This window comes from Ptiloglossa arizonensis, chromosome 9, assembly GCF_051014685.1.
Source record: "Ptiloglossa arizonensis isolate GNS036 chromosome 9, iyPtiAriz1_principal, whole genome shotgun sequence".
NCBI lineage: Eukaryota > Metazoa > Arthropoda > Insecta > Hymenoptera > Colletidae > Ptiloglossa > Ptiloglossa arizonensis.
The window spans coordinates 19,743,432-19,756,683 of record NC_135056.1 but is presented as its reverse complement, the minus strand read 5'-3'; the positions used below and the strand labels follow the sequence as shown (position 1 = coordinate 19,756,683).

The 13,252-nt window shown below is 50.8% G+C and overlaps 1 protein-coding gene across 1 annotated transcript in view; it reads right to left on the bottom strand.

Annotated features, from left to right (window-relative positions):
- The window catches only part of LOC143151455 (protein Fe65 homolog), a 157,436-nt gene extending 149,297 nt beyond the window's left edge, over nucleotides 1-8,139 (bottom strand). The window contains exon 1 of the mRNA XM_076320567.1: nucleotides 7,809-8,139. The gene's annotated coding sequence lies outside the window, so the exon portion shown is untranslated. The remainder of the gene's footprint in view (nucleotides 1-7,808) is intronic.
- Nucleotides 8,140-13,252: the final 5,113 nt, after the last annotated feature.

The following is a 13,252-nucleotide window of genomic DNA, read 5'->3' as shown; positions in this document are numbered from 1 at the left end:
CGTACTTATCCCGACGCGAATGAATTTCGCGCCGGTGGCTTTCTTTCGTCGTTTCCTTCGACGAGAATCGGAGAAAAGTCTCGCGATCGCTCATCTCGCATCGATCGTGCTCGAATCGTTCGAAATCGGTACCGGAGCGAGTCTGGCGAACCCACGGGACACGGTTAAATTTCGTATCCGATAATATTTCTCGTCGCGTAGTCGTATCCCGTAAGAATAGCGCAAGATTCTCAAAGGTCGTAGGTACCCCCTCCGCGTAAACTCTAAACTCGGCTTCGAGCGCGTATACACTCGCGCAGTTTACCCACCTTCTCTTATTTACCGTGTCTCCGGCTCGGCTAATAAACGAATCGATCGATCGTTCGGCGTACGTGCGAAAGGGGAGAAGTCGAGGGGGGAATTTTGTTGCGCCTGATTTTGTGTTCGCCGCGTGCGCGAGCGGACGGACACGGGAGTTAGCTCCGAGGTAGAAAGAGGAAGGAAAAGCCGGAGGAGGCACGTCTCCCGGTATCTTTACGACCTCCCAGGGACATAAAGTGGTGTTATCCCTCTGTAGCTGGTTCTCCGGCAAAGATGGTGCACGCACACGTACGCACGTGACACCGCGCACACCTACGCGACGTACACGCGCGAGACTCGTCGCATCGACGGGGACCGCGACCCTTTCTGCCAGTTAGTCCCGCCGAGATACCGGGATAGCGATAGGATATCAGCCTTTAAGCATCACCCTTGAACCCGTGGACGGTACAAACCTCAATATTGTCGGAAGAAAGGAGGATAAGCCGGTCCTGTTACAATGGAACCTTTCGTGAATGGAGGTGTCGAAATTGTTGAATCTATGGAACAGCTTTCGGGGTTCGAAGTTGCTCACGGTGGCCGCGGTTGAACATTCACGAGCGTCTTTTGTACACGAACGGATACTCGTTCGCGAATCCGAGCAGACCGGGGGAATTGTTTCTGTCCGGGGCGGAAAGTTCCTCGACGCGCGTATGCATATGCATGCCTGCGTAAGCGAGGAGCCGGCCATTCGACGGTGTAACAGGTGTACTCCTTCCCCTCGGCGAGACACGATCTTCCTTTCCGGTCGATCCAACTCGGCCCGTTAGGGGCACGTTGTTCTCCAAAGACGTACGATCGGTCGACGAGTAGCAGAACGCGGGCTACGAGAGATAGAGAAACTCGAGATTCTTTGGCGCGCGACGAACAACGAGAATGCATTTACCGACCTTAAAGGCTTGCGCGCGACCGCGAACCGAAACGCGACACAACGGTTCCAGGCTACGTATTTTATACGTTCGACAGCTGTCGATGGCAACGTTCCCGTCATCCAGTTTGTATTACGCCCGGCCATAAAGTTACGCCGTGGATCGATCTCTCTTTTACCGTTACCCCCGCGAGCGAATCGTAAAATAAAATCCACGAGACGCGACGTTTCTGAATTTTCGAAACGACCCCTACACCCCACCCTCCGACGCGCGCGCACGCGTCTCGCGAATCCGTGTACGTTTCCTTTTCTCCTCCCTCCTTCCCGTCCGCGCGCATTTTCTTCTCGATTCCTCCCGGAGCGTTTCTCTCGTTCGTTCCCTGGTCCCTCTCGCTTTTCACGCGCCGAGAAGACGAAAAGGAGGGGAGAGAAAAGAACCGGAGAAGAGGTAAAAATCGTCTAGGTGTTCCGTGTCTCCCGGGTGAGATAAGATCCGTAAAAAAAAAGAAAGAGGGAGGCGAAGAGAAAGAAGGAGGAAAGGTCGCGAGACGTCGCTGCGAAGCTCGCGAATGGAAATTGAATTTTCAGGTCGAAAGTTCTCGGGAGACTCCCTCCCTGCCTTCGTGTTACTTGGCCCGCTGTAACGCAACGCGAAGAGGGATTCCGTGAACCATCGCCGCGAAGAGACAAGAGTCCGGGCCCGAGTTGATTGAGCGAGTTGCGAGCCAAGTTCCGCGACGAAATTGGTATCGTTCGCGTCGCGGAGGATCGGTTTACGTCGGTGAGGCGAGTAATTTCATTACCGTTACGGTTTTCCCACGGAAAACCACGAACGAGCGAGCGAGCGGACGAGCGAACGCGCAAGGTTAATTCTTTCTTCGTGTTATTCCGCGTTTCAACGCTCGTAATATTTCAGATTTCCATATTACTCGGCCGGATTTCCCCGGCTTCGGTAATTCCAACGCCGTTACTTTAAACCGCCTTTTCGCTGCAATTTTCTCGGCCCGACGGCTTGCATACCCTTGCCGTGACGTAGGCACATTTAACGGGTAAATTACACGGTACCGGGGCGCAATACGTAATTACAGGCGTGTTAAAATAAATATTTCACCGGCTCTCCGGTGTTGAGCCCTCCGCGTACGCGCCCGGATTTATTTCCCCGGCTCGGCTCGGCTCGGCTCGACCCGACTCGACTCGACTCGACTCGACTCGCTCCAGCTCCGAGTGAAAGATAAATGAAGTCTTCGCGAGCCGAAGCGTTTTCTTCGTCTCGTTCGCGTTGAATATTTAAAACGAATCTGTCGAGTCCACGATCCACGTTGTTATACTTTATCGAGTTTCGTAAATCATCGGTTTTCTATCGAATTCTATCGGGGGTCGAGAGGAGGGGACGAACGAGGCGCGCGCGGTGAGTTCATAAATCCAGAGTCACGGGCCAGTTACTATCCAAGCGAGAGTCCACCGAGTATCCGTAGTATCGGAATTAAGTGCAAACCTATAGATTCGAGGATCCCTTTTGGAATCCTTATGGGGTAGTTATCGAAGGAAACGACGCCAGGAGCGAGCGGCGTTCCGGTCAATAGCAGTTAGCGCGGCACGTGAGACCGACACGCAAATATTGATTACGGATAGTCCTTGGCGAAAGCGTCGCGAATAAGCTCGAATATGCATCGCAGACGTTAACTCGAAAGCGGTAATAACGAAACTAGAAGTACGCTATGAATATGTAAACGCGCCGCGATACCCGCCGTTTGTTTTAAAACAGAAGCTTTGTCCTTTTCAAACGGGTATGAAATTTCATTGAAACTTCTGCCAGAATCCTTGAACGAATCGAAACTCGCGACAAGATGCCAAGAACACGGAAAGAGACACGGATCGATCGTCGAGAAATCGATGAAACGAGGTATCGACGCGCGAGCGCGAAACCGAAATTATGCCTCGCGTTCGTTCGATCAAAGGAAACAGAAACGCGGGCAGCGCTTTCACGGTAATACCGAAATTTTTCTTCCCTCCTGACCGATCTTCTCGAACATCCAGACACGCCCTTCATCGACCGTTCCTCTCGCGAATTAAGCTCGGGATAAGGTGGTATCCGAAGGCGAGTAAGGGTGAGAAAGTCAAGGGCAAGGGCGTGGGCGTGAAACCGGGTAAAAAGGGAACACGCACGAGGGACGGAACTGGAACGCGTTCTCTCCTATACGTCGAAATAAGGAAGACGTATGAATATCTCCTTCGTTGCAGCTACCGTGGCGCTTGTTTGTTCCGCGATAATGGTCCGCGAAACGTATGGGAGAGATCTCCGAAAAAATATGTCCCGTCGTCCCGTATTTTTACGCGAAAATAAAATAGACCCGATCTCGGATCAAAGTTCGGATAAAGCGATATTCGAGAATGACCGACAACGTTCAGCCGCCCGCGAACCGAGAGGGTGCAAAGTAAGGTCGAACAGAGGGTGTTGGCGTTTTACCTGCCGCTTCACCCTTTTCCGCAAGGGAGGAAGGGCTTCCTACGGCGCTTCGCTAAAGAAACGAGCCTCTAAATTTTACGAATTCCGGGAAGCTGAGTCTCGTAACGGTCACCATAAATTTACGGTTTCTCGGTCGCGGCGGGGCCGCGTTACGCAATCAGCTTTAAAGCTCCTATACGTCGAACGAAAACGACGTCCGAAACGTGTGCGTGTAAAATTCTTGAAAACGCGATCTCCCGTAGGATTAACGAAAAATTGAATGTCTCCGGGCGTTGAAAGAGTGGTCGACGACGAACCGTTGTCCCTCGTTTCGTCGTTGCGCGGAAACGCGACGGAGGATCTCGAAACGAAAATCCTTGACGGAAATCCGAAACGAAAGTTTGGCCGTCTACGAGTCACCGTGGCCCGGGAACGTTCCGTACGAGTCGAGCACGTCGGAAACTTCGGCAATTACGATGTCGAAAACCCAATTAACATTGTCGCGAACGTCGCGTATTTTCAATAGAGAACACGGGAAACTTTCCACAAAGGGTCATACTCCGTACGTAACGGAGTCAAAGTTAAGCGTTGAAAAGAAACTGGTACGCCGAGGTTTCGTGGAAGTTAAAAATACCTGGCAACGGTCGCGACAACGCCACGGTAAATGAATCGAAATATCGTTCGTCGAGTTTCGAGGTTGCCCGCCGAAATTGCCGAGTTCGAAGGAGAACGAAGAACGAAGTTTCGAACCGAGCGAGCGCTCAACTTTATAGTTTCCTCTTAATTAGAACACAGTGGCCAGATGTACAGCGCAAGGATCTTCTCCTTCGTGACCCGCATACGGGGTTTGAAAATTTCCCCGTGGACTCGGGGGCACCGTTGAAGAACGCCGGGATCACGTGTCATCGAACGACAAAAGGGTCGGAACCACGGCTAGGAGAACGAATCGCGCGTGTAATCGAATCGCTCCGAAGATTTTTGTTTCTCTCGACGTGCCTGCCGAAAATTCCAACGGTGTATTTCTCTCTATTTTCTCCCGGGGTAACGTCTTAATTGGATCATGGGAAGTCCATTTACCGACGATGCGTGCCCCGGGACAGAGAAAACACCGTCGAGGGAGAACGAGAGGGCCAAAAACAAAAAAAAAAGCAACGAGCGAAAAAGAGGAATTTCGTCCGTCGAACTTATAAACGATCGAGCCGCGCGTCCCGATTTCATTTCACGAGCCGTCGCACATCCTCGCCGTTTCGTCCTCCTCCGCCCCTCGTAATTGTCATAACTTCCTGCATTTCCTCGCCCTTTTATATCACCGCTCGTTCGTCTTTCTCCGTTCGTTCCCCTCCGCCCCCTCTCGCCTCGCGTTCGCGGAACAGGGCCAGAGACGCGATCCTCTCCTTCTGGCCGAGACCGCCGCCGAGGAAGACGTTGGACGTAAATTACCGAGACGCGTCAAAAACTGATAAAGTGTTCCCGACGAAGCAATATTAGCGAAAACGTTCGCGACGATAATTCTCGGCCGGTGGAACGAACCGTTCGACCACCGAAAACGAACGAATTTATCGTCGTTCCGTGAGTCGGCCACCGTGCTCGGTTTGTATTTCCGAAAAATTCCGCGCCAACCCTTATTGGTTCGATCTCGGGACGAAAGGGGCCGACGAACGAGATTTTCGAGGAACGTCCGAGCCGCAAAAGTTAAACGGAGAAATTTCGGTAGACGGCCACCGAGCAGAGGGACGAAGTAACGAATTTCAGGAAACATTAGGCTCCCTTCGTGACGGAACGAAAGGTCCGGTCCGGCTAGGGGACGAGGCCGGGTTAAGGTCAGACCTGGCGACCGATTCAGGTTCGTCTTGGCCCGTAACCGATCGTAAAGGGATCGCGGAAGATGTCGTCGTGGGAGATCGAGAGAGAGAGAGAGAGAGAGACGAAACTCGAAGGAGAGAGAGCGAGAGAGAGATCCGAGTATTGACGTTGTGCCCGCTTTTAAATATTGCATCCAAGTCACGTTCAGGACCGTATCCTCTCCTACCCAACCCTGAAGCCCGGTGCCCCCCACCGGTACAACCTCGAGTCACCCCCTTCCCCTTTTTCCAACCCCACCAGCCAAGCGGCTGGGCCGAACGTCGCATAACTACCGCAAGGTTTCCAGGGAGACAAAGGAAAAGCCTGGAGGAAAGAAGACGGAACGCGAGGACCGTGAAACGCGTGCGAGCGGGAAAGAGGGTGGGAACAAGAGGGTGATCGAGGGAAGAAAAAACATCCGTGACCGGTCTCTTTCTCCCCGTGGTGTAAAGAAAAAAAAAAGAAAGAAAAAAAGAAACGAGGAGAGAGGGAAAAAGAGAAGGAAAAGGAGAACGAAGGGAGGAAGTGAAAAAAAAAAAAAAAAAAGAAATAATGCACGGGGAGAACGGTTGTGCCGTTTGTGCGGGGGACACGTTCGACGCTTCGGGAGAATGGAAACGAGAATATGAAAGAGCGAAAGAGGTCCACTGAGCCGAGATGCGAAACTCTGGTTGCATTCCCTTTGTCGACCGCCTGCCCTTTTGTCGGCATCCGCGATCGTCGTTCGAGTCATTTTCTAAACGATTTATTCAATCTACGGACGCCCCGCCTACGCGGACGTTCGTGGAAAATTCATGGAAAATATGCCACATCCGAGAAACCGCGACGATCGATCCAACGGAATGAAACACGAGCAACGATCCAAGTACGCGTCCAAGATTTCACTGGTCGTGGAATCTGCGCTGTTGTGCGAACATTTTAGGACAAGGGAGGTAAGAGAATTCGAGATCGAAGCGGACCGATCTTCCGCGCGATCCCACGCCACGATGCTTGAATATTTATACGTTCCAAGGGATCGATCGTTGCTCGATCATCGCTTTGTAAAATTTATTTTTACGGTGGACCTCGACCGTAGAACACGCACCGAGGCCGCTTCCGAGTATCGACCGGATCGCAATGAAAATGTAGAAAATTCTAAGCCATTCTTCGGGATCCGCGACTCGAGTTTGTTAAATCGAGCGTGTCCTTAGAGTCGTAGACGAGCTTATCTTATCGACTATCGAGGCGAATTAACCGTGTCAAGGACAAAAACGGAAATTACGCTATTGCCCTCTATACCGGGCGAGTCCGTAGCAGGGTGTCGTAAAATTTACAACCCGGGCCGCGAAGTGAACAAAAATTCCTCGTTAACGCGGTGCCTCGAACGATTTTTTTTTTTTTTATCATCAATTTTTTTCCTTACATCGATAACCCCTTTCGAGTCGCGGCATAAATTGTACACGATTCTGAATTTATATAGGCGGGGTCGGTTTAAATTTATAGCGTACTTTACACCGCTGCGAAATCTTCATAAATCGTAGTAACGTACAATGGATGTTTAATAGCTGACCACAAATCGACTGGAAACGCTCGAGCGCGTGAAACGGACAATGTGAGGTGTATTGACGCGCGTGCGACTAACAATGGAGGACACTTCGAACACCTGCTACGAAGATATTCTTCGACCGAAAGCGGTTGGCGTTGTTAAAAACGATCTTCGATCGCACGGTTCTCGAAAACATTCTCCTTCGACCCGGGATTTCCATCGACTTGTTAATTTTTGCGATACCCTTTGAGATTTAACCTACATAAAACTCTTTATTCTTTTTAAAGCGAAACTAGGTTCTTATCCTTGCTACGTACACGATACAAAAATAGCAGACGGCCTCAGGGCATGTTAAAGTCGAGCCTTCTTTCCAACGCTCCGGACCTTTTCACGATTCCGTAAGCAACGTAAGCAAAATATTAGAACGCAGCGTCGATCGAAACACGTTCCAGGGTAAATTTACGCAGCGCGTCAAAAATCGATGTTAACGACGTATCGGGACGACAATGTCACGGGACGAGAATTCGCGCGAGACGCTCACGGACGAGGAAAAGAAACTCGCTCGACGCAATAACGTTCGTAACGCTTCGATGGTCGTAAGATTTGCCTTTAAAAATTTCGCGCGAAACTGCCGCACGGCACGCGAACGGACCTATAGAACGAGTCAGTTTAAAGAGAACACCGTTCGAACGACCCGGGAACACGGAAGGTTGACAGCGATTCGAAGCGACCGCGAACGACGCTACTGGCCTCCAAACAACTCGAGCGGAAGAAAAAGAATACCCACTTACCCTATATACGAAACTGGAGTAATTTCCTCGCTGGATATTGGAAAGAATTAGGCCTCGCGTCAGCTGACGTCTCTTCGTTCACCGTTGGACCATTCACCTCGAACGGGCACAGTTAACGAGGTAAAACGAGCACGAGAAATAGGAGCGAAAAGAAGACGCGCGGCACTATGTTACACCGTACGAACGAAGGGAGCGACACGCAGCGCCAGGGCAAGGTTAGAAACGCCGAAATGCCTCCGCGATGAGCACGGAGCGTAACGTCTAGTTCGCCTCGAGGGCGTCGCGGCGCTGCCGGGCGACGATGCGACCGCGTTCCTACGATCCCTCCACGAATGTGTCCCCCGTTTCGTGCCTTTCTCCCGCGCAAACGCTATTGGCCACCCCTCCGATCCTTCCCCACCAGTCACCGAGTCCAGGTATGTTGCTTTTTCGACCAACGTGCTGTTCGCTAATTTCCACGATTACCCCTTCGTAACAACTATCGAAACGGTCTTCAAAAATTTCACTTACCAATCCTGCGCACGTTTCGCGCGCGTAACGAGCGCTCGTTATTCGCGAGGTGGATTTTAATCTAAGTTTAGGAATCCTCCTTGAAGTTGGCACCGATCGAACGCGAGTTCGAATTAACCGGTTCGTTGGTCACACGCGTTGTCGTCGATCGATTCGCGTACCGTGGATCGTAAGCTCGGGGGACGACAACGTTCCCAAAAATCGTTCATTTAATTTTTTACTCGTTTCGCGTAAGTTAATATTTGTTCGCCGCGATTTTGTATGCATGGTGTGTATTTAGTCCTTTAACGACTTCGGTGACAACGGTCGCGAGCAATGGCGGTTGCGCGGTAAGAAGCAGATTGCGATCTTGTACTTGGTATTCGTTTATTCGTTGTACAAACAGCGACGAACAAACTGGGCAAACCTCGCAACGATCGAATGCTCTACTAGTTTCCCAAAATGACAAAGACGATCTCGGGAATAGAGTATATCGTCGTCGAACGATTTTAATCGGGACATCGAAATATACTTACGCAGTAGGCGTAAGAAGACTAAGTACATCGGTGGCTAGAGAGATTCGTCGAATATTGCTGTTCCTGGTCGTAACGCTTTTAAATTTTCGTTCCGCGAGGGTACTCGCCAAAACAGACGGGTGAGCGATTTCGAACAATCTCATCTCGCGTGCGAAAGTAATCGCAACGAATCCAGATGTCACCATTATCTCGCGACAATTCAAACGAACAATTCGAACGAACGATTCGACGCGAAAGGAAACTTCAACGGGGGAACGGGGTTAGAAAATCCGTGACGATCGGAAAATTGAAAAGCTTACGTGTCCACTGGCGAGGCGTTCTCCCGGATAATCGAAATCCCGTTAATGATTATAATGGACAATGGGTTCAGGAAGCGTGCCACGAACGGTACGTGTAATTGTGTACTTGCCAGAAGGGAGGGCCACAAAAGTGAATCGCGGGCTCGTGGCACACGCTTCTACGACATGCATCGCGCAAACATCGATACCTACGGCCACGTGTATTCACGATTCAACGTTTATCCTACTGATTTTTAAATAAATCGATTCCGGTGCGGTTTTACGTTGAACGCGGCGCACCGGGGCCTGTCTGCGATATCGCCGAGCGAACTGGGCTTCGGGATCTTCAACGGGGGATTAAATGGCGTTCGATTCGAACGCCATAAAAATAACGGTCACAATTTTCGTGAAACGTCGAGTTAAATCACTGGCTTTCGTTCGAATATCGTGCCGGTGTCACGGGGGAATTATATCGAAATGACGGATATCCTTTTTATTTGAACGAACGTTCCAACTTTTTCGGTAATTGCACACCTTTGCGGACGACACGATACCGTCGTCTTCGTTTGTCAACCGTTGACTTCGCGTTCGTTCATTCAACAAAAAAAAATATATATATATATATTTTCAAGGGCGTATATCCTATCAGAGGGTACTCGTCACGTGCGAACATTTAATTCTATCGCGTACCTTATGTTTACAGAGCCAGAGGTCGTCTTACCGACCTTACTGTTCTCGCAACGTTAATTACGTATTTCTTTAATATGCAGTTGTAGCGGATAAAAAGTAAACTCAATCGAGCATCGTAATACGATCTTGAGATAGCCTTGAAACAACTCTCTGTGTTTAATAACTTCGAATCACCGTCAAGGATGGTTAGATGAGAAATGCTACGTACAGCTTGTTTTCTATATTTATTGCGCTCGGTTTGTTTCGCGCTCCGGGAAGCTCGAACGTCGCCTTGTTGCGTATCGTTGATGTCGTCTCGTGGAAAAATACCGATGACTCTCAAAGGTCGAAAAATATGATCCCCCGATGGTAATATTCGATCCACCGGAGCGAAGAATTTTTCTCCTCGACTGTTTTTCTTGTTTAAGTTCGGCCGTATAGCGAAAGTACGTTTGCAAATGCTCGACGATCCCCGACTTGTTAATTATTCGGAGACGGTAGTTTGTACGGGACCGATTACCCGTCGACCCGTGAAAAAAAGCACAATTTTCAAAGTAATTTTGCGTACTGCGGCCACCGGCGCCCGTTTATTTATTAAAACACTCAGTGGCACGGACCTCTTTAAATCACGCGCATCCCTCGAGTATCCCTGTCCCTCTAATATTTATTAATCTCGTTCGAGTTGACCACTCTTGGCACGAACACGCGCATCGCATTGGCCGGTCCGTTTGTCCGGAATCAGTCGTTGCAATATTAATCGCGAGCTTCTTGATCGATGGGTAGCGGGATTCGATGATCGAAGGTGAAATCACTGGGCCAGCCTGGCTACGATCGAATCGTCTTCGAGAACATTTTCAATTCGCGTACGTCTACGTACGGACGTTTCTCGTTTAAGGTCAAAAGTCGCGCGTTACGTTTAACCGACGCTCGGTAGAGAAACTTTTGTCGAAAAGGACAGCGAGCGAGACAGGGTATCGTGAACGAGCGAGATGCGCGATTGCAAATTGAACTTCTTTCATCGTATCTCAACGAGCGTAATATTGATCGTTCGGCGTGGGTTTTCCGATGACCTCGTTGGGACTATTTTTAATTGTAATTGATTCGAATCGTTTGCGAAAAACGTTCGACTCCGAACAAGGTCGAGCGGGGACTTATTTTCATCGGGAAAACCTCGCCAACGCGACGACCATCTACTTTGCATCGATCGAGCCACCTCCGAGATCGATCGGTGAAACGAAAAACGTATTTTTCGGCGGTGCGTTGTTTCGCCGACAAAGTGTGCTTTGCACCGAATCTCTCGGTCTCTTTCTTCGTCGTTCGTCTTTGCGCTCTTCCGAGAAACCGCGGTCACGATAGTCTCCGTCTTCAGAACGATCGGTTTTCCATTCGACGCGAATGACCTCGTAGCATCGAAGTACCACGTGTCGCGGGACCGCATTTTTTCCACACCGACGCAACGCGTTTAACTCGACGATTGCGCGGCACTCGAGTCGGCGATCGTTCGAGCCGAAAGAAACGCGAACAATGGATCGGAGTGATCCGTGAGTTGGACTCGATCGAAAATCGCGACGTAACTCTGTTCGTCGCGTGCGTAATCCCCGTGTTGCAACTGGTCGCGCAAAACGCCGAAGAAGTGCGAGAGCGTCGAAAACAGGCCGCTCTGCAAACTCGAAACTCCGGTACGTTAAAGTTGCGCAAAATTAATTAACGTGCCGCTGCGCGTTACAGGAAATTAACAACCATTGTATCGTCCGGTGTATCAATTTATTAGGTGCACCCGCGCGGCTCATAGCGTGAAAGCGTGCACGGACATTAAACGATTATATTTTCGAGCCCGCCCCGTATAAGCGAGCCCGTTGATCGGGGTCGGCTCGGCCAGTTTGCGCGTCAAAGTTTACCAAAGGTTCTTCAGGGCCGATGCACCGGACCTTCCCGTTGCACGGTGTACACTTCTCCCGCGGACACTGTGTTCATTATCGCGCGCGTCGGTATAAAGGGCTATACCCGGAATACCGAGCGACTGGTACCCGCGCCGATGTGCGCGCACGTACTCTCTCCTCTACGTGTAATAATAACACGTACTTATAGAAATAGTCGTAACACGAACGCGCACACCGGCGCACACCGGCGCACACCGGCGCACACGCGGACAGAATGGGGTGAGTCAAGGCGAGCGCATTAGGGGTGGGTGATTGTAATTTCACACATGACGTAACGCATCCCCCTACCCTGTATTCGTCGTCACCGTCCCTCCTCTCCACCGCATCCCTTCCAGCGTCGGTTCGCTTCTCTCCGGTGTATTTTGCTTTCGTAGGTTCGTACGCGCGTCTACGCACACCGACGAGACGAGCAAAGGTACCGTGTCTCTGTGTTTCTCCGTCTCTCGTCTCTCGCCTCTCGCACCTCCCCTTTTCACTTTGTCTCACCGTACGTCTCCTTGTCCCTCGCCTCCGTCCGCGCCTAGGAGACAGCACTTTGCGCGCTCTTTCTCGCGGCACCGCGAGCCTCGCCGTACCGACAACCGACGACCGATGGTCCCGCGACGAGTAGAATTTTCGCTCGAGAGTCGCGACACCGATAGCTGTCGGATATAACCGAAAGACGAAGGCAAAAACGACGACGAGAGGCCCGTATTGGGCGCGAGCGAGCGCGAGATTATTCGTCGTCGTTGAGCTGCGCGTGCACGACCTCACGAATTCTGTTTATCGTTAGACGCGCGTCTCGGAGCCACGGGACGGAAGCTTGCTTTATTAAGAGCAGCTCGTTACGCGTAAGTGGACGAAGGAATACTTTGAAGGATAATCGAAGGATACATCTTCGTCGTCGACGTCGTCGTCGGTCGTTCATCGGCGACGCGCCTTTTCATCCGCCTCGGTGGCAACTCGTCTCGCAGATACTTTCTCGCTAACGTCGTCTCGGATCGGAAGAGCTCGTTCGAAGAACGAGCGTTCTCCATGAAAATTTCCCCGTCGGGAAGGACTACGTCCGCAAAAGTTGTTGCGGAAAAATTTCGTTTCGCGCGTCGTAAAAAAAAAAAGAAAGTTGCCTCGAGAAACAAACACCGGTAGTAGCCACGGCTTATGGCAAACACGAAACTTCATTAACGGGTGAAAAATGTTACGTAAATCTTGGAAGTTGTAGTCGTTCGAAGGTACACGCCAGGGAAGTTTGTTCATTAAAGGCACTAGTCGTCGGACGGATTGTTGATCATTCCTTTAATTAAACGCACTTTATCTTCGGGCAGCTTTGGCAATTAATTCCCGCGCAAAGTTTGCATAACTTGGCGCGCCACATTCGGTGCTTAACGTCCTTCGGGTTGGCCCGTTCTCCTGCCACGAGCCATCGTTTGTTCATCGTTTGTTCATCGTTTCGGGGATATGCGCGTTTCTTTCCGCGGGAGCCTCGAAGTCGATGCACCTTGGCCCGCGGGGCTGCCTTTAAACATTCAAAAGGGTTGTCTGTGCGTCTCCGG